This window comes from Rhinatrema bivittatum, chromosome 3, assembly GCF_901001135.1.
Source record: "Rhinatrema bivittatum chromosome 3, aRhiBiv1.1, whole genome shotgun sequence".
NCBI lineage: Eukaryota > Metazoa > Chordata > Amphibia > Gymnophiona > Rhinatrematidae > Rhinatrema > Rhinatrema bivittatum.
The window spans coordinates 196929240-196949214 of record NC_042617.1 but is presented as its reverse complement, the minus strand read 5'-3'; the positions used below and the strand labels follow the sequence as shown (position 1 = coordinate 196949214).

At 43.5% G+C, this 19975-nt stretch overlaps 1 protein-coding gene across 1 annotated transcript in view; it reads left to right on the top strand.

The window, feature by feature from the left end:
- KATNA1 (katanin catalytic subunit A1) overlaps window positions 1-19975 on the top strand; it is a 182292-nt gene that overhangs the window by 76937 nt on the left and 85380 nt on the right. The gene's annotated exons all lie outside the window — the stretch shown is intronic.

Genomic DNA, 19975 nt, shown 5'->3' with positions numbered 1-19975 from the left:
ACATACAGCTTCCTTGCGCAAGGAACCTCATTAGTTGCTTTGGACTAGAATGACACCTGCTTGCAAATGGAATTGTTTCTCCTCTATCTGTGCTCCCTGAATATTAAAATACTTCAGGGTATACAAGCATATCATACTAAAACTGTACCCATATGCTTTTTTAAATTGCTGCAACTTAAAGTGCCTTATTTCTGTCGCTTTGCCTCAGTTCCTTAATGTATTTTCTGATTTATTTTCCTTTATTTTGATGCACTTTTGACATATCCCTGTGGTGACTTCTGTGTCTGTACTTTGAGACACTAAAAATGTAAATATTTACTTGCTGTAACATGCTTCAAGCTCTGTAGCTGGAAATAATAACGAAAAAGGAAAAGTTGAAGATATAGGCTCTGTATTTTCCCCTTCTAAACAAAAGACACGTTATGTCTCTGGGAAATCTAGAGAACATATGCATAGAGGTATATCCAAGTCACAGGAAGTACCTCTAATTTATATTAGGGAAACACCTCCAGTATTATATACTGCTTTTTTTGGCCTAGAATCAATACTATGGGTTTGCACAGTATTGAAATCTTACTGTTGTAACTGTAAGTTCATAGAAATGTCGGCAGAAGACCAAACTGCCCATCCAGTCTGCCCAGCAAGCTTTCACATTTATTTTTTTCTCATACTTAATCTGTTACTCTTGGCCCTTATTAGTAACATTTTGGTTCTAGTTACCTTCCACCCCCACCATTGATGTAGAGAACAGTGCTGGAGCTGCATCAAAGTGAAGTATCAAGCTTAATTGGTTAGGGGTAGTAACCGTCTTAATAAACAAGCCTCACCCACGCTTATGTTTACCCAGACTATGCAATTCGGTCCTTGTTGGTTGTTGTCTGAATGTAAATCTTCTTTTCTTCATTCCCCCTGCTGTTGAAGCAGAGAGCTACGCTGGATATGCATTGAAAGTGAAGTATCAGGCTTATTTGGTTTGGGGTAGTAACCGCCGCAACAAGCAAGCTGCTCCCCTGCTTTTTTGTGAATGCAAATCCTTTTTTCCACATTTCTTCTTGCTGTTGAAGAATAGAGCAATGTTGGAGTCGCATAATCTGTGTGTATATTTATTGAATAAGGGTATTAATCACCAGGTAGTAGCTGTTATTCCCGCAAGCCACCCCCATGCCTCTTCTCTTCATTCACATTCTCTAGACTTTATGGCTGCACAGTGTTTATCCCATGCCCTTTTGAAATCCTTCACAGTTTTGGTCTTAACCACTTCCTCCGGAAGGGTGGTCCAGGCATCCACCACCCTCTCCGTGAAGAAATACTTCCTGACATTGGTTCTGAGTCTTCCTGGAGTTTTAAATCGTGACCCCTGGTTCTGCAGATTTTTTATTTTTTTTTTTCCAATGGAAAAGGTTTGTCGTTGACTCTGGATCATTAAAACCTTTCAAGTATCTGATATAGGCTCTGTATTTTCCCCTTCTAAACAAAGGACACGTTATGTCTCTGGGAAATATAGAGAACATATGCATAGAGGTATATCCAAGTCACAGGAAGTACTTCTAATTTGAATTAGGGAAACACCTCCAGTATTGTATATTGCTTTTTTGGCCTAGAATCAATACTATGAATTTCATGTGTTCCTTATTTAAACAATTGGCTGGTCAAGAACTAATTGCAGTCAGGAGCAGATTAACATATGCAAAGCACCATCTGGGTGCTGTGGTCACTAGAGTTTATCTACCCCAAATCTAATTTGAGCTTGACAACTTGGTTGGAATTTATAGAGGCTCTGCTAGACACTATGCAAACCATTGCTTGTCTCCCCTATAATAGTGGCTGCAGCAGAAGGAGTGATTCAGAATCAGCTTGCTCTACATTGAAAATGTTGGACACCTGGGCTGGCTCAGTGGCATTTCTGCACATTGCTGTATGGAGGTCTTTGATTAATTTCCTTGATGAGGTTTTCCACTCTGTTCTAGCCATTCATAGCCTTTGAGGGAAGGAAGACCCAGCCATGGGACTTTCTTCCTAGTGGCTGGATTTAGGGTCCATGATTGCAGATTTCCATGCTTGCCACCTAGGTTAGGTGAGCTGAAGGAGGTATATAAAGTGTGTGTGGAGGAGGGGGGAATAAAATTCCTGGGTACTTGCAATTGATGGCTCATGGTGCTAGATTGCAACCTCAGTTTTGACTGAGTTGGAAATCCACAGGTGCAAAAGGAATCTTTTTTTATTTAAAAAAAAAAAAAAAAAAAAAAAAAAAAAAAAGTTCTACATCTGATCTTCTGGGTCTTGCAGCCTAGATGTTTAAAGAGAATTAGATGTCTGAAATCATTCTGGCTTCAAAGAATGAATCCACCAGGTCTTAGTTTTTAATTAGGCAGTTTGCAGTTTGGTGTAGGGAAAAGATCCATCTCTTGTCCAACACACAAGCTGCTTGTATACTTTCTACATCTGAGTCTAACCTTTAAAACCAGCCTTGTCAGGGTTCACGTCCAGTGCAACTGGTATATTATCAGCATATAGAAGGAAACCCCATTTTTCTACAGCCTTTATGTATCAATTCAAGCAATGCTTGATTAATTTGAAGCATCCTGCAGTGTCAAGGGGATATCAGGATGGGGGCTGATATTCAGCCACGGAGCAGCTAGTTAAGTTAGCCAGATATAGCTATCTAGCTGACTTAATGGAGGTATTCAGCGGCACAGCCACACTGCTGAATATACCTGGTTACATTAAAATTAGTTGGATATACTTATGCGGCTAACTCTGGCTCGCCCTGAAATGTCTCCTGCCTGCCCCAGACCGCTTCTGATTTATGCGGCTAAATTCTAACATATGGCTTCAGATATCACCACTTTGACATTTAGATGGATAACTTTTCAGTTATTCGTCTAAATGACTTCTGAATATCCGCTACATCGTTTGTACCTAGCTGATGAAAAACCCTTTCAGTCTTTGGATTCCTGTAGGCTTAAATAACTGACGAAGGGTCATTCCAGCCTACAGTCAGTGAGTTTCTCTCCCTAGTGACTTATCCATCATATACCAGATTTCATTATCACAGAGTGGTACTTCTTACATATCCTGAGGTCTAGCTGAAGGTGATGTTGAATTTCCACATTTAATCAGTCATCCTTCCAAGACTTTTCCCTAGCCACATCTCAAAGATGAAAGGACCCTTCATCTCTGGTTTAAAAGAGATTTCGATTTTATATGATAGGAAAGTGATTAAACTAAACTTTGTTTTATTCTTCAAAGAGCAGACTAAAGTCCATAGAACAGGGGTAGTCAATTCAGGTCCGATTTTTCAGGATATTCATGAAGAATATGCATTTGAGAGATCTGTTTGACTTATATTCGCATATAGTGGAGGTATCTTACGCATATTCATTATGGATATCCTGAAAACTAGGTTTATCTGTGGCTCTTGAAGACTGGAATTAACCACCCCTACCATAGAAGGTTCACTCAACTTTTTGTTTCTTTTGGCCTTAATAGGCCTGAAAATATGGTGATAAAACTCATCATTTCTAACTGAATAGCACATTGCATCTTTTTATTTTATTTAAAATATTTATATTCTGCCCATAATAATCAAATAATTCTAGGTGGATTACAAAATAAACATAAACTGTGAAATACATATTAAAACGAACATGAATCAGAACTAAAACACAAATACTAAAAATGGCAGCACACACAAATACTAAAAATGGCAACACACATATATATATATATATATATATATATATATATATATATATATATATATATATATATCTATCTCTATCTATATCAACAATGTCACTCAAGTCTGGGAATACCCCTTAAAAGTCCAGGATCAGACATTGACTGTCCACCATAAGGCACACCCAGAAGGGAATCCTGGTCCCAGGGCATTCCCTGAGCAAGGGATTAAGAGAGTAGGTCCAGGAGGAAGGCATGTATGTTGCCAAGACTGAGTGTTAGAAGTTTTGATATATGCTGCTGAGGTAAGTATATCTTTTATTTTGCTGCACTGTGAATAAAGCATTTTCTCTGTGGAGAAAAGGCTGGAGTCCAGATTGTTTTATCCTCTAGCCTGTCTAAAGCCTAAGACTGCATGGCATCACATATGGTGGGATTTCTGTTCTCAGTGCCAGCACAGAGACCCATGCCAAAGAAATCAGGAAATATTTTTGCTGTGGGCTTCTCTGCAGTGGCAGTCAAGAGTTAAGGCTAAGGAGGCTAGCCCTGCCTGTATAAACAGGGATGTCTAGTGAGTTAGAGCCAGACGGGCTAGGTTATTTTTTTCCCCTCTTTCCCTGCCCTGAAGCAAAAGAGGGACTTTTTTTTTTTAATTCTTGTGCTCTTGATGAAGGCAGTGGGCCTCTGGGATCCGGAAAAACTTGGCTACAGCGGAACACGTACTAAAGCCCAGCATGGAATGTTTTTTAGGCCCTCGCAATAGGCAGCAGCAGGTACAAACTGCTATACAGATCCAGTGTGCTTAGTAGCAAACCGTGCAGGAGAATTTAAACAAGCAACAGGCTTCCTTGATACGGATTATAGAAGCCAGGCACCAGCAGCTACAAATTGTTGTACAGGCCCAGGACGCCCAGCAGCAAGTACTGTAGGAGTAACTGAACAAACAATAGGCTTCCTTGATACAGATGGTAGAAGTCATAAGAACATAACATATGCCATACTGGGTCAGACAAAAGATCCATCAAGCCCAGTATCCTGCTTCCTCCAGTGGCCAATCATATCATAAATACCTGGCAGGATCCTAAGGGATAAATAGATTCCAAGCTGCTTATCCCAAGAAAAAACAGTGGATTTCTGCAACTCCACCTTAATGGTTTATGGAGTTTTCATCTAGGAACGTCTCAACTTTTTTTTTTTTTAAATGCAGCTACACTAAAAACGTTCACCACATCCTTTGGCAATGAATTCCAGAGCTTAATTATGCATTGAGTAAAAAAACCTATTTTCTCTTATTAGTTTTAAATGTATTACCTAGTAACGTCATTGTGTCCCCTAGTCTTTGTACTTTTTGAAAGAGCAAACAACTGATTAACATTTATTTGTTCCATCCCACTCATAATTTTATAAACCTTTGTCATATCTCCCCTCAGTCGTTTCTTCTCCAAGCTGAAGAATCCTAACCTCTGTAGCCTTTCCTCATAGGAGAATCATTCCATCCCCTTTAACATTTTGGTCACCCTTCTCTGTACCTCTTCTAATTCTGCTATATCTTTTTTTTATTTTTATTTGTATTTTTTTTTAGATGATGTGATCAGAAGTGCACATAATCCTCAAGATGAAGTTGCACCATGGAGTGATAGAGGCATTATGATATTCTATTTTATTCTCTATTCCTTTCCTAATAATCCCTAGCATTCTATTTGCTTTCTTGACTGCTGCTGCACACTGAGCAGAAGATTTCAGTGTATTTTCAACGATGACACCTAGATCCTTTTCCTGAGTGGTGACTCCTAATGTGGAACCCTGCATTATGTAACTATAATTTGGGTTACTCTTCTCTAAGTGCATCACTTTACACTTGTTCACATTAAATCTAATTTGCCTTTTGCATAGTTAGTCTCCCAGTTTTGCAAGGTCCTCTTGCAATTTCTCATAATCCTCTTTGAAAATTTTTGTCATCAGCAAATTTGATCACCTCACTTTTTCACATTTCCAGATCATTTATAAATATATTAAAAAGCAGTGGTCCCAGAACAGATTCCTGGGGCACTCCACTATTCACGTTTCTCCATTGGGAAAATGTATCATTTAGCCCTACTCTCTGTTTTGTCTTTTTAACCAGTTGACATTCCACAGTAGGACACTGCCCTCCATCCCATAACATTTTTAATTACCTAAGTATTTTAAATGCTTTCTAGAAATCCAGATACACTATATCAACTGGCTTAACTTTATCTACATGTGATGGCATAACATTTATCCCAGGACAAGCAGGATGCTAGTCCTCACATATGGGTGACGTCACTGAACGGAGCCCAGGCGGGAAAACTTTCTGTCAAAGTTTCTAGAAACTTTTCACTGGCCTCGTGAGGCCACTGAGCATGCCCAGCATGCTATGATATTCTCTGCCACAGGTGTCTCTCTTCAGTCTTCGTTTTTCCGCGCTGCAGTTAGCATCGTGGGTCCGGAGCCGTTGAGTTTTCTCAACTTTCTCTTGAAACTTCTTAGTTAAAATTGATATTCTCTCTCATAAAAATATCTCGGGGTCTCTCCTTACCGGCCGGTAAGTAACCCAGTCTTATATTTCTTTTTTCGGAGAGTAGAAAATTACCTCAGTCGAATCGACGGCCGTCGATCGATACAAAGATGTCAACAGGTTTTAAAAAATGCCCTGTTTGTGCCAGAAAAATGTCACTTACAGACCCACACACCGAATGTGTGTTGTGTCTGGGTGACAAACATGATGTACAGAATTGTCCGCAATGTGCGGAAATGACGCCGAAATCTAGGAAGACCAGGCTCGAGAAAATGGAACATTTATTCAGCCTGCAGCTTATACCTTCTCCGTCGCAGTCATCGAGATCGTCTCCGGCTGGAGCGACTAAGCGAGTAATACTTAAAAAACCTCGCCCGGGACCGTCGGGGGATCATTCGTCCCCTTCATAGTCTTCGACGTCAACAAAATCGTCTGAAAAATCAAAGTCGAAACACCGACAAAGAAGCCCCTCGTTGTCCGACCCGGCTTCCCAGGAGCCCTCGACAGCGAAGCGGCCTAGATTTCAGGAAACGTCGGAGTCTTCAACGCCGCGGCCTACTTTGACTCCATTGCCGGCACCAGATCCAACACAAGGTACATCTCAAGAACTTGTGCTTCAGCCTGCACCACCGCCCTCAACCGCTCTGCTTCCAACGGTTGTGCGGCCGGAATTGACAGATTTAATCCGACAAGCGATTTCACAGGCTTTGAAGGAACAACTTACAATGCCGACTTCACTGTTGATGCTGATGATTTCCACATCTATGCCGGCAAATTTGCCGATGCCGGTGGGCACACCGATGCCGGGGTCATTCTTGACTCCGACGGTACACAGAGACTCGACGTCGATATACGCTCAAATTCCGGCTATTTCATCTATACCGATACCTGCGATGTTACCACCATCGACAGAATCGACACCGAGAGCACTACCCTCGACGACTTCATCGATGCCACCTATCCTTCCCTCGATAACAACAGAGCAAGAGGATACTGATGCTCAGGAATTGGCACTTTTTCAACGACTTTTACAAAAATATCAAAAAGTCGTCGACACAGCTCCTCAGAAGGTTATGGAGGTTAATCCTCCAATAATTTCTATCGATGACCCTTTACCTGGACCATCAGGTATTTCTACAAAGAAAACCCCAAGAACTCCATATCAAGATCCAGATGAAGAAGATTCTTGGGACGATCAAAGGACAGATTCATCTTCTGAAGAGTTCATGTCAGAACCATCACCACCTGAAGTAAGGAAAAGATCCCCACCAGAGGACTTATCCTTTTCAAGTTTTGTCCAAGATATGGCAGATACAATTCCATTCAAACTTTCATCAGAAGATGATTCAAGACAACATACCCTAGAGGTGCTACAGTTTGTGGACCCACCAAAACAAGTTTTGGCTATTCCCATCCACGAAGTCCTGTTGGACCTACAACAACGAGTGTGGGAACACCCTTGCACAGTTCCAGCAGTGAACAAACGTGTGGACACTACTTACCTAGTGCAGCAAGCACCAGGCTTTCAAAAGGCACAGTTACCACATTAATCTGTGGTGGTAGAATCTGCCCAGAAAAAATCAAAAAGGGTACGTCCACATTCCTCAGCTCCTCCAGGATCATCGCTTTCTAGACTCCCTAGGCAGGAAAGTGTACCAAGGTGCACTTCTATCTTCCAGAATCTCTGCCTATCAACTGTATATGACACAGTATCAAAGGGATCTCTGGAAGCAAATGGAGCACTTCACAAATTCTCTCCCAGAACAATTTCAAGAATCTGCACAAACCATCATTGCCAAGGGCCTGGAGGCTGGGAAACATGAGGGTAAGGGCTGCTTATGACAATTTTGACACAGCCTCAAGAACAGCAGCAGCTGGCATTACAGCAAGAAGATGGGCCTGGTTGAAGGCATCAGATCTCAGGCCTGAAGTACAAGATAAGCTTGTAGATCTGCCATGCCGAGGAGATAATTTGTTTGGCGAAAAAGTACAGGATGCTGTCCAACAACTTAAGGATCACACAGAGACCTTAAGACAGCTATCACAATTACCTCAGGAACCTACAACCCAGGCCCCTAGACGTTTTCCACGTAGGGAACCTAGACGACCATACTACAGACCAAGAAGGTACTACAATCAGCCTGCCAGGGCTAGACCTTCTAGGCCTACCCAGCGCTCTCAGGCCAGGCAACCAAGAACAGCCCGTACCCAGCCTCCTCCACAGACTGGTCCAGCTACGGGTTTTTAAACATAAATCCAGAGATCAGACCCACCCTCCTAAACCCCGAACACCTACCAGTGGGAGGAAGAATTTCCTATTTCCACACAAATTGGGGAAAGATAACAACAGACCAATGGGTATTTTCCATTGTAGCTCAAGGTTACAAACTAAATTTTCTCTCAATTCCTCCAGAATTCCCACCAACTTCCTACCCACAACAAAATTCCCAAATAATTCAATTACAAATAGAATTATCCACCCTCCTGACAGCCAGGGCCATTCAACCAGTGCCCAGGTCTCAGCAGGGCAGAGGATTCTACTCCAGATATTTCCTCATTCCAAAGAAAACTGGAGGCCTACGTCCCATCCTCGACCTCAGAAATCTCAACAAATTTCTAAAAGAAAGGTTCAGGATGGTTTCTCTAGGCACAATGCTCCCACTTCTTCAAACAGGGGATTGGCTCTGTTCTCTGGATCTTCAAGATGCCTTCGCCCATATACCAATATACCCTCCTCATCGCAAATATCTGCGCTTCAAGGTGGGCCTTCAACATTACCAATACAGAGTACTGCCATTCGGACTAGCTTCTGCTCCCAGAGTCTTCACCAAATGTCTGGCAGTAATAACAGCACACCTACACAAAAAAGGTGTACACGTTTTCCCATATCTGGATGATTGGCTCATCAGAAGCCAATCTCAACAAGGAGCAATACAGTCTCTCAACCGAACAATTGCTCTACTGCACTCCATGGGATTTATCATCAATTATCCAAAATCACATCTAACTCCAAACCATCTCCTACAGTTCATAGGAGCAGATTTGAACACCAACCTCTCAAAGGCATTTCTACCAGAAGATCGAGCAAACACATTGTCTCTACTGGCAAACGCGATTCACTCCAAGAAACAAGCAACAGCTCATCAGTTTCTAACATTACTAGGCCACATGGCATCCACAGTTCACGTCACTCCTATGGCAAGACTGGCCATGAGAGTAACTCAATGGACTTTAAGATCACAATGGATCCAAGCCATTCAACCACTTTATTCTCCAATTCAAGTAACCCACCAGCTACGTTCTTCTCTACTGTGGTGGGTGAACAAGGACAATTTGTGCAAGGGCCTACCCTTTCAAAAACCAGTCCCACAAATAACTCTGACTACAGATGCATCCACCTTGGGTTGGGGAGCTCACATAGGGAATCTCCAAACACAAGGAACATGGACAAAGCTCGAAGCAACATTTCAAATCAATTTCCTGGAACTTCGAGCTATACGTTATGCTCTGCATGCCTTCAAGGACTGCCTTACAAACAAGACTGTGCTGATCCAAACGGACAACACAGTAGCCATGTGGTACATCAACAAACAAGAAGGGACAGGCTCGTACCTCCTTTGTCAAGAAGCAGCTCAGATATGGGGTTGGGCCTTGAACAACTCAATGTTTCTCAAGGCCACTTACCTAGCAGGCATTCACAATGTAGTGGCGGACAGACTCAGTCGTCAATTCCAAGCACACGAATGGTCCCTAGATCCCTCAGTAGTGACCAGGATATTTCAACGTTGGGGACAACCGACAGTAGACCTCTTTGCATCACATCTGAATCACAAAGTGGACCACTACTGTTACCTATACAACCTGAACAAGGGACCATCCAAGGACGCATTTGCTCGCCCTTGGAACTCAGACCTGTTATATGCGTATCCTCCGATACCACTCATAACCAAAACTCTAGTGAAGCTATAACAGGACAAGGGGACCATGATTCTCATAGCCCCATATTGGCCTCGACAAGTATGGTTTCCCACACTTCTAGACCTCTCAGTCAGGGATCCCATTCGCCTGGGAGTAGCTCCCACTCTCATAACTCAGGGTCGGTTACGACATTCCAACCTTCAGTCCCTATCCCTGACAGCATGGATGTTGAAAACTTGATCTTACAACCACTCAATCTTTCATCCAATATATCCCAAGTTCTTATAGCTTCACGTAAACCCTCCACAAGGAAGAACTATGCTTCCAAATGGAAGAGATACACTTTGTGGTGCAAGCAAAACGACATCAATCCTTTCACTTGCCCTGCAAAGTCTTTACTAGACTACTTGTACATCTTTCAGAATCTGGTCTACAGACTTCATCTGTAAGAGTACATTTAAGTGCAATTTCAGCTTACCATAATCACGTAGCAGATGCACCTATCTCTACACAACCTCTTGTCAGCAGGTTTATGAGAGGTCTAATTCACCTCAAACCACCAATTAGACACCCAGTCACACAATGGGATCTAAATTTGGTTTTAGCAAGACTCATGCGTTCTCCTTTTGAACCCATAGATTCCTGTGATCTTAAATTTCTCATATGGAAGGCTATCTTCCTCATAGCCATTACATCAGCTAGAAGGGTTAGTGAGTTACAAGCACTTGTCACATATGAACCCTACACTAAGTTCTTACATGACAGAGTGGTTCTCCATACTCATCCTAAATTCCTTCCTAAGGTAGTTACGGAATTCCACTTAAACCAATCTATAGTTTTACCCACATTCTTTCCAAGACCTCACTTCTCACCAAGGGGAAAGAGCCTTACACACCTTGGATTGCAAGCGTACTCTGTCTTTCTACTTAAACCGCACTGCAGTTCACAGGAAATCCAATCAACTCTTTGTTTCCTATGACCCAAACAAACCAGGTAAAGCAGTGGGTAAACATACTCTATCCAACTGGTTAGCAGATTGCATACAGTTTTGCTATGACAAAGCAGGCCTTCCTCTCAAAGGGCGAGTAAAGGCGCATTCAGTAAGAGCAATGTCAACCTCAGTAGCACACTATCGTTCAGTGCCAATACTTGACATATGTAAAGCAGCAACATGGAGTTCTCTTCACACCTTTGCAGCTCATTACTGTTTAGACAAGCAAGGAAGACAAGATTCAGCTTATGGACAATCTGTCTTAAAGAACTTGTTTCCAGTTTAAACCCAACTCCTACTACAACCAAACTTCTGTGATCTTCGGCTGACTCATTCAACAGAAACATTGCACTACACAATGACTCAGCCTCTAGCTCGCTATTCACCCATATGTGAGGACTAGCATCCTGCTTGTCCTGGGATAAAGCAAAATTGCTTACCTTGTAATAGGTGTTATCCCAGGACAGCAGGATGTAGTCCTCACAGAACCCACCCGCCTTTATTTTTATTATTCTTTTTTGCTAATGCTTTTGCTACATACTAGACTGAAGAGAGACACCTGTGGCAGAGAATATCATAGCATGCTGGGCATGCTCAGTGGCCTCACAAGGCCAGTCAAAAGTTTCTAGAAACTTTGACAAAGTTTTCCCGCCTGGGCTCCGTTCAGTGACGTCACCCATATGTGAGGACTACATCCTGCTGTCCTGGGATAACACCTATTACAAGGTAAGCAATTTTGCTTTCTGCATGGGGTAACTTGCATAGAGCAGCAATTATTACTATAAGAAAATTGCTGGGCAGACTAGATGGACCATTTGGTCTTTTTCTGCTGTCAATAAAATGTTACTTTGTTACTATGTTATTTACACCCTCAAAAAAAAAAAGTTACAAATTGGTGAGGCTAGACTTCCCTTGGCTAAATCCATGTTAGCTTTGTCCCATTAAACTATGCCTATCTGTATGTTCAGCAATTTGGTTGTTTAAGATTGTCTATGCCAGGGAAAATGGTATAAACAGACTCATTGGTCTGTACTTTCCTGGATCACCCTTGATCCCTTTTTAAAAATTGGCATGGGGAGCCCTACCGACGGAGGAGCCGCGCTGAAAAGCGCTCGGGCGAGAGGGACCAGCCCCAATTGAGAACACAGCTGATTCCGGTGACGTCATCTTTCCCTGCCTGCTGCACATATTTAAATCGGTGTGCAGCGGCAGAGGACGGGAGCCCTACCGACGGAGGAGCCGCGCTGAAAAGCGCTCGGCGAGAGGGACCAGCCCCGATTGAGAACACAGCTGATTCCGGTGACGTCATCTTTCCCTGCCTGCTGCACATATTTAAATCAGTGTGCAGCGGCAGAGGACGGGAGCCCTACCGACGGAGGAGCCGCGCTGAAAAGCGCTCGGGCGAGAGGGACCAGCCCCGATTGAGAACACAGCTGATTCCGGTGACGTCATCTTTCCCTGCCTGCTGCACATATTTAAATCGGTGTGCAGCGGCAGAGGACGGGAGCCCTACCGACGGAGGAGCCGCGCTGAAAAGCGCTCGGGCGAGAGGGACCAGCCCCGATTGAGAACACAGCTGATTCCGGTGACGTCATCTTTCCCTGCCTGCTGCACATATTTAAATCGGTGTGCAGCGGCGCGCAGCCGTCGGCGCGCTGCCGAAGCCGCGCGCCAAAGGGGCGCGCCCCTGGGGAATTTTTGTTTCCTGGAAGGAATCCGCTTGAATTCGGCCACCAATGGGAAAAAAGAGGAAAATAAGACCTATGGCGTCGACTCCCGTTGGAAACACGATCAGAGGACCGATGGACCAACATATACTCAGACGGGTGAGTCAGACCTCAAGAGAGGTAATACCTGATATCTCCTTCTCTTCCGGAGCCTCTAATAGCCCTGCCCAAAACCAGGACTCCAACACTCCCTCTATAGAAAATGGGGCTAGTAATATTGCTAACCCAGAACTGGTGTTAATATCTCCAGCCATTAGAGGGAGTACGCCATCTAGACAGGAAGAACTATCTCTGCCTATTGAATTAGAGACAGAGATACCAGATCCTGATAAAATAACTTTGATGGATGTTTGGAAAGTCGTCAATAAAATGGAAAAGATGCTATCTTTGTCCATGGTACAATCAACCAATTTTACCAAGGAGACTAGAAGTATATTGGATGCCCACAGTAAGAGGATCGAACAGCTGGAAACAGCAAGTGCAACTACCTCAACACAAATAGTGTCATTACAAACATTAGGAACCACTTTTATGAAGGACTCCCTAATGATCTATAAGCAACTAGAAGGGATTGAAAATCTTATGAGAAATAAAAATTTGAGAGTATTGAATTTTCCTAATACTAGACTGATTTCAGGTCAAGAAATGTTTAAAAAATATGTTAAAGAAGTTTTGAGTATTCCAAAAGATATTTTGTTATCTAAATGTTATTACCTGCCTAGTATGAAAAGAGAGGAGGATCCACAGGAGGGGGGACTAGATATTATCACCACAGATAGTCCCAACTTAACAGCTTTCCTGGAGGCATCTGTGGATGATATTTCAACGAGGGCCACTCTTTTAGTGGCCTTTGTTTTAGAGCAAGATAAAAATCTAGTCCTTCAGAGTTATTTTAAAAGCAAGGATTTCTCTTTCTGTGGCCAAAAGGTCCAGATATTTCCGGATGTCTCCAGAAGTACTCAGTTGAGGCGTAAGCAGTTTCTAACACTAAAACAGAGAGTAATTGGCCTTGGGGCCACTTTCTTTCTTAAATTCCCATGCAAGTGCATAGTCACTTTTCTTAAAAATAAATTTATTTTTTTGGAACCTGCACACCTAGAAGTATTTCTAGTAGACAAGGGGGGATGAGTACATATAGACGGCCCCAGTTGGGGTGAATTAACTGGTGAAAAAAGTTATTCCTCCAAAAACACAATATTGTGATTTCAGTTATAATTTCTTTTTTCTTTTTTTGTAAGCTCCCCTATAATGTGGACTATGAAAATTGGAATTACAAATAGAATTGTTTTCTTTGAATGTTGGTTGAAATTGCCTTTGTAATCCATAAATATTCTTTGTTTTTTATCATTGTAAAATGTTTTAAAAAATTAATAAACTACAAATTAAAAAAAAAAAAAAAAATTGGCATTACATTGGCATCCCTACATTCTTTAGGTACCATAGACTATGTTAATGATAGTTTACAAATTTCCAGTAGTAGGTCCGCAATTTCATTTCTCAGATTTTAGCACTCTGGGATGTATACCATCTGGAACAGGCGATTTGCTACTATTTAGTTTGGCAATTTGCCTAGTACATCTTCCAGGTTCACTGAGATTTGTTTCGGTTCCTCTGAATCATCACCTTTGATTATCATTTCTGGCATGGGTATATCTCGTGCATCTTCCTTAGTGAATACTGAAGCAAATAATTCATTTAGTCTCTCTGCTATGGCTTTTTCATCCCTAAGTGCCCTTTTTACCCCTTGATCATCTAATGGTCTAACTGACTCCCTCACAGGCTGCTTACCTCATATGTATCTTAAAAAGGCTTTAAGAGTTTTTGCTTCCACATCAGCTTCTTTTCAAATTATTTCTTTATTTTCCTTATCAATTCTTTGCTTCTATCTTGCCAGTGCTTATGCTGTTTTCTGCTTTCTTCATTTGGATCCCTTTTCCATTTCTTGAAAGATGTTTTTAGCTATTGTAGCCTCTCTTACCCCACCTTTTAACCATGTTGGTAGTCCTTTAGCCTTCCTTCTACATTTTCTAATGCTTAAAAATTTCATCTTGAAGCACAAACCAGATGTATTTCACACAGGGTTCATTCCTGAGCTAAACTTTTAACCTTTGCAGTTGCTCCTTTCAGTTTTTTCCTAACCATTTTCCTCATTTTATCATAGTCAACTTTTTGAAAGTTAAATGCTATCACAGTAGATTTCTTTAGTGCCCTCCCTCCAGACAAGTTTGATCATGTTGTGATCACTATTGCCAAGTGGCTCCAACACTAAATCCTGTGTTCCACTAAGGACTAGGTCTAAAATAGTTTCTCTTCTTGTTGGTTCTTTAACCAGTTGTGCCATGAAGTAATCATTTATTTCATCTAGGAACTTCTCTAGAATGTCCTGTTGTGACAGTCACCCAGTCAATAGTGGGGTAATTGAAACCACCCATTTATTGTGCTGCTGATTTTGTTAGCTTCCCTAATTTATTTTAGCATTTCATTGTCTGTTCATTCTTGCCAGGTGGACAGTAATACACCCCCCACTGCCATTTTAGTCCCCTTTTCACCTGGAATATCTATAAATTAAGATTCAGCATTGCATTTATTTTTCCTGCAGAATTATTATTTTGTTTGACTTAATGCCCTCTTTCACATATAGTACCATCTCTCCACCAATTTGATCCATCCTACCATTTCAATATAATTTGTACCCAATATCAGTGTCCCATTGGTTATCCTCCTTCCACCGAGTCTCTGAGATGCCAATTATTTCTCTCTTCATCCAGTCCTCTCCCATCTTATTTTTTTTTAGACTTCTAGCATTTATATACAAGCATTTCAAAGTATGTTTTATGTTTTGTATTAACAACCTGCTCATCAGTTGACAAGGGTAATTCAGAATCTGTCAGCTAAATTAGACACCTGGTCCTCTTTGGCATTATATAGCCCGACCTATCGCTCTGAATCCTATAATATCTAAGTCCCTGAAAAGACCCAGTCTGTTTTCTTGTGAACTTTGAACTAACTGGTTGCCTAGCAGTTTGGCCACAGTCCACTTGGAGCACCTGTCTAGGCAATTAACTGACAAGCACCAGCGAGGCTGTCTTTCAAGTTGCAAACCCTGATGGAAAGGCCAGCTATGCAAAGGTTAAAGTTGCCATACTTGAGAGCTAGTTGTAACCCAGAAGTGTACTGACAGCTATTCCAGTGGGGAAATCTCCATCCAGGAAAAAGTCCACAACCTTTTCAACTGGTTAATATGTAGGCTGGAAATGGCTACAGCCTGAGTGGAAGATAGCCACTGAAGTAGCTGAACTGATATTATTTGAGCAGTTTGTGGATGACTCTGACCCACCTGTGGTACAGTAGGTACACCAGCACCTGAAGGTTACTATAGAGGCAACCAATGCTCTTCATCAGGCATATTTGGTGCCATAGTGCCCCAAGCCATCTGAGAGTCCACCTTCAGAGGGAATGGGATGTTGCAATTCAAAAGTAAGATAACAGTTGAGATCCAGATCTGGCACTCTATTTCAGCTGTAGGGAGAGAAACTATTTTTCTTGTGACTATCCTTGGGAAAGGGGTGAAAATATAGATGTCAATGGGAGGAACCTTCATCTTTACAACTTTTGTACATTAGCTCCCGCTTGAGTGGTTTTACTATTGTGATTCTGGTAGAACTGGATGGCTCTCCCAGGCAAGATCTGGTATGCTCTAGGAGCATAAAGGCTCTCATCTGGAGGGAGCAGATAAAGAGTATAAATCAACCATAAGAAGATGGTGACCCTTGCTTGTATACATGATGATCAGCAACAATACCTGACTAGTCAGGTCTTATTGACAACCTCAGCTGGACAGGCCAGCATAGAAGTGGGCCTACTTCCCAGGCTCGCTGTAGTTCTGGGATGCAATTATGTAAAGTTTGAGACTGTCTGGGCCCAGCATATTATTAACTCAACTAGCCCAGATGATGGTGCGGCATCTTTCCAGGAAGCTTTCCTGTCAGAAGAGCCAAACTTAAATGTCAGGAAACTTAAGGTGTTCAGATCATGATGGCAGTACCAAAGAAGAAAACATAATTTGTTCCAATATTTAGAGACTGCTATAGATTCACCCAAGTTCCACTTGGGGTAGTGGAAGTTCTTCAAACTCCATGATCCCATAACTCCACCAGAAGTGAACAAGGAGAGCAACCTGGCTAGTTTTAGGAGTACCCAAGAGGAAGATGATTTAGTCCTGCAGGGCTTTGAGGTCGGCAAGCACGAGGTGCGATCCACCTACGACGTCTTTGAAACTGCAGCTCGTGTAGCTGCTGTGGGCATCGGCGCCCATAGGATGGCCTGGCTCAGGGCTTCTGATCTCCTTCCAGAGGTGCAGGAGAAACTAGCTGACCTCCCCTGCACAGGTGACAACCTCTTTGGGGATAAGGTCCACTCTACTCCCTCAATCTCAGGGAGGTTTATGCTCACATAGCCATCTTCCCCGGCCACAGAAAATACCTCCGTTTCATGGTGAGGAAGGTGCACTACCAGTACAAGGTGTTGCCTTTTCGGGCTGGCGTCCGCCCCTCACGTCTTCACCGAATGTCCAGTAGTGGTGGCTGTGTACCTCCAGCGTCATGCAGTTTCACGTCTTCCCGTACCTGGACGACTGGTTGGTTGGTCAAGAGCAATTACCACAAGGGGGCCCTGTGTGCTCTGACCCTAACAGTGTGGATGCTGCAATCTTTGGGATTCGTGATCAACTACCTCAAATCTCCTCAGCTGGACTTCAAAGGAGCCAAGTTGGACACTGTACAGGCAAAAGCGTTCTAGTCCCACGACCGGGCTCTTAGTCACCTCACTGGCAACTTTTGTGTGCAGCAGCCAGTGTGTGACTGCCCGCTTCCTGCTCAGATTGTTGGGCCACATGGCGGCCTCGGTCCATGTTATCCCTCTCGCCCGATTGTGCATGCGCAGGGCATAATGGACTCTGCGGGTGCAGTGGCGACAGGTCTCTCAGGACCTCAAGACTTCTCTCTCTGTCACTGAATCCTTGAGGACATCTCTGTCCTGATGGGAGGACATCTCTAACCTACAGTGGAGAGTTCCCTTCCAAGCTACTCCGCCTCAGGTGGTACTCACAACCGATGCCTCTCCTCATGGCTGGGGCACCCATACCATGTTTCTCCGATAATAAGACAGGTCTTATATTCTTTTTTTTTATCTCCGAAAAAATGGCTAGGGCTTATTTTCAGGGATGTCTTATTTTCGGGGAAACATGGTACTAGGTATCATATGGCCAACCAGACCGATTTTATTTCGGCTGCCTCAACCCTTCAACCACCCATTGCTCCTACCATGTGACAGAGGCCGGCCAATGGCACAGAGAGCCTGACACATGGAAAGGGCAAAGGACCATCAGCACCATTTTGATTACTGGTAGCCGACTGCCTGAGAGTGGGATATCGCTCCCAGGACCCCCCGCTGGACCACCAGTCAATTTCTGCAAGTTTTGTGGGGGTTGGGAGGGTGGGGGGTGCAATAAAGTAAAATTGAAGGGTTGGGGTGGATTGGGGGGGGGGGTTTACAAACCCCCCCCCCAATCCACCCCAACCCTTCATTTTTGTTTTTATAACCCCCCCATCTGCCCCCCCCCCCCCCGGGTTTCGGACCCCTCCCCAGGGACCTTCGGTAAGTCTTGGGGGGGGGGGGGGGGGAGGCCGCAAGTCTTGGAGTGGAACCGCGTGTCCACTTAAAAGCTAGGGCTTATTTTTGGAGTAGGGCATATATTTCAAGCCCTATTCCAAAAATCCTGAAAATCAAGCTAGGGCTTATTATCGGGGAAACACGGTATGGATGGCCTCCACACACAGGGTATCTGGACTGCTCATGAAGCCCGCTGCCAGATAAACTTTCTGGAGCTCTGGGCAATTCGCTACGCTCTGTCCCACAAAGACGGTCCTGATCTAGACAGACAAATAGGTAGCAATGTGGTATATCAACAAACAGGGAGGCATGGTCTCGTTCCTCCTCTGCCATGAGGCAGTGCAGGTGTGGACCTGGGCGCTGTCGCAGGGTATGTCACATGCGACATACCTGCCCGGGTCCTTGAACGTGCTGGCGGACCATCTGAGTTGCTTCTTCCAGCTACACGAATGGTCCTTCAGTCCGGAGGTAGTAGCCAGCCAAGCTGTTTAATCAGTGGGGTACTCCAGATGTGTACCTTTTTTGCCTCCCTGCACAATCACAAGGTGAGCAGGTTCTGCTCCCTGTCGTCAGGAGGGCGGACATCTGGCCTACAATGCCTTCCAGGGAGGAAGATTCAGAACCAATGTCAGGAAGTATTTCTTCACGGAGAGGGTGGTGGATGCCTGGAATGCCCTTCCGGAGGATGTGGTGAAGACCAGAACTGTGAAGGACTTCAAAGGGGCGTGGGATAAACACTGTGGATCCATAAAGTCAAGAGGCTGCCAATGAAGAGTGGGTGACTCGCCAGAATGATGGCTACTGCCTGGAGTCAATACCCTTATTAAATAAACATACACATGCTTACTGTGACTCCAACATCGCTCTAAGCTTCAACAGCAAGAGGAAATGTGGAAAAAAGGATTCACACTCACAAAGAGGGGAGTAGCTGGCTTGTTACGGCGGTTACTACCCCAAATCAAATAAGCCTGATACTTCACTTTCAATGCATATACAGCATAGTTCTCTGATTCAACGGCAGGGGAGAAAAAAAACTGATACTTCACACATCCAGCAGAGCTCTCTGCTTCAACGGCAGGGGAGAAGAAAAGAGGGTTCGCACTCACAAAGCGGGGAGTAGCTGGCTTGTTACGGCGGTTACTACCCCAAACCAAATGTGCCTGATACTTCACTTTCGATGCACATCCAGCATGGCTCTCTGCTTCAACAGCATGGGAGAAGCAGAGAGCCATGGCTCTCTGCTTCAACAGCATGGGAGAAGACTGATACTTCACGCATATCCAGCATAGCTCCCTGCTTCAACGGCAGGGGAGAAGAAAAACAACCAATAAGGGCTGTATAACATAGTCTGGGTAAAACAAATAAGCATGGGTGTAGCTTGCTTATTGCGGCGGCTACTACCCCTAACTAATCAAGCTAGATATTTCACTTGGATGCAGCTCCATCACTGCTCTC